The following is a 2,500-nucleotide window of genomic DNA, read 5'->3' as shown; positions in this document are numbered from 1 at the left end:
CCGCGGCATAGCTAGATGGCTTGTGTGGAGTTTTGTGAAAAAATGAAATTCGTGGTTTTTGAGATGTGAGGGTTGGAATGGCCTCCAAATGTCCCCAAATGAATACCATGAAATTCTTGGTGCACGAAAGTTTTGAGTTCGGAGGGTTTTGCACATGGCCAAGGTTGGCGGTGCACCGCGGCATAGCTAAATGGCTTGGTGGGGAGTTTTGTGAAAAAATGAAATTCGTGGTTTTTGAGATGTGAGGGTTGGAATGGCCTCCAAATGCCCCCAAATGAATACCATGAAATTCTTGGTGCACGAAAGTTTTGAGTTCGGAGGGTTTTGCACATGGCCAAGGTTGGCGGTGCACCACGGCATAGCTAGATGGCTTGGTGGGGAGATTTGTGAAAAAATGAAATTCGTGGTTTTTGAGATGTGAGGGTTGGAAAGGCCTCCAAATGCCCCCAAATGAGTACTGTAAAAGCGTTGGTGCACAAAAGTTTTGAATTGGATGCATTTTGCACTTGGCCAAGTTGGTCGGTGCACCGCGACTAGATAGGTTGGTGCCAAAATTTGTCAAATTTAAGACCTTGGCCAAACTGAATGAAATTTTGTGGGGAGGTTCCTGATATTGTTTAGTGGTGGACTGGAAAAAATGAGGTCGAAATTCGAAGTCTACATGTGCTTTTCTATTTTTCCCGATTTTACACATACCCGGTAAGTAAAAAAAATAAAAAAAATAGTTCCCCTTCGAGAAAAATTATGAAATTTGGTGAGCAAGGAGATACCATTATTCTACGAATTACTGCAAAAAATCGCATCAAAATTCGAAGTATAGCCCGAGATATGGACTTATGTCTGCTCAAAAAAAGTGTATCTACTTGTACAATTTTGCCTTTTGCATATTAACCTCTTATAGGGGGGGAGTGCTCCTTGAGCCGGCCAGCTCCACACTGGCAGGTTTTAAAGGGAGCTTGATGAGGCCTCCCCCCTCACGTGGTGCGTGCGTTAGCATGTTTATCATGGCACAACTAGCCTCTTCATAGTTGTTGAGCTTTATTAATACCAACACACGGTCGTCACTGATCGTTGGTTAGCTCGGCAGCTAGTCCCTCGGATATTGTGGAAAGTTATTTTCATGCCTAGCGATGCTTGACCCTGCGTCACTTGATGTTTCCATTTGCTTGCTTGCCCATGGTAGGTGGGGGGTGGACCGTCTTGTGGTGTGGTGTCTTGCGAACGTGAGGGTGTGTGAGTTGTAATCGAGATGCACTTGCTGGCTGGCTCCATGCCTTGCGTATCGAACGGTCAAGCATGCATCTCTTCCATTTTCACCCGTTGCCTTGGGTGATATTGGTTGATCAGTCCCTGTGTTGCCTACCCACTAGACGGTACTTCTGTGGTTGCTTCGAATTCTATCTTTCCATCACGAAGAGGTGTTGGAGGATCCTAATGTCACGCACGTGTTCCATCTAGTGAAACATCTCAGTGATGCACGTGTTGTGGCTAGTTCTTTTGGATGCGGTGCATTATATGAACTCGGGTTTACTTTAGCGACCCAGTCAACATAATTCGGTTGTGTCCCTTGATTGAGACGTTGTCCTTGAACTTGTTGTGAACAATATCGTTCTTCCACAACCCGTCGTCTTGAGTGCGATGGAAGGCAAATAAGATGTGCTTTGGCATGTCATGCACGTACTCGATTGCGGGAAGTGTGAGAAAGTGTTGTTGACAACCCGTGGGAAATGGAATGTGGCAAATCGTGATGAGCTCTTCGTGGATCTGCGAAGAAGACGACCTTTGGGCCTGTTGGAAACGAGGGGGGCGATGTTGAACTGCGAAGAAGATGGACTTTTGGGTTGTTTGAATCAATGGGAGGCCACGCGAGAACTCCGAATACTATGGACTCTTGGGTTGTTGGAAGCAACGGGAGGCCCCGCTAGAACTCCGAATACTACGGACTCTTGGGTTGTTGGAAGCAAGGGGAGGCCCCGCTAGAACTCCGAATACTATGGACTCTTGGGTTGTTGGAAGCAAGGGGAGGTCCCGCTAGAACTCCGAATACTACGGACTCTTGGGTTGTTGGAAGCAAGGGGAGGCCCCGCTAGAACTCCGAATACTATGGACTCTTGGGTTGTTGGAAGCAAGGGGAGGCCCCGCTAGAACTCCGAATACTATGGACTCTTGGGTTGTTGGCAACGACAACTTGGGGGGATGACACTGGAAAAGAGTGAACTAGGCCAAACTGCGAACAAGGCAACTTGGGGGGATGACACTGGAAAAGAGTGAACTAGGCCAAACTGCGAACAAGGCAACTTGGGGGGATGATGCTGGAAAAGAGTGAACTAGACCGAACTGCGAACAAGGCAACTTGGGGGGATGACGCTGGAAAAGAGTGAACTAGGCCGAACTGCGAACAAGACAACTTGGGGGGATGATGCTGGAAAAGAGTGAACTAGGCCGAACTGCGCCCAAGGCAACTTGGGGGGATGACGCTGGAAAAGAGTGAACTTGGCCA

Source organism: Vigna unguiculata, chromosome 6, assembly GCF_037176805.1.
Source record: "Vigna unguiculata cultivar grain cowpea cultivar isolate G323 ecotype 2 chromosome 6, ASM3717680v1, whole genome shotgun sequence".
Lineage (NCBI taxonomy): Eukaryota > Viridiplantae > Streptophyta > Magnoliopsida > Fabales > Fabaceae > Vigna > Vigna unguiculata.
The sequence above is the reverse complement of the archived record's forward strand: the minus strand, read 5'-3'. Positions refer to the sequence as shown.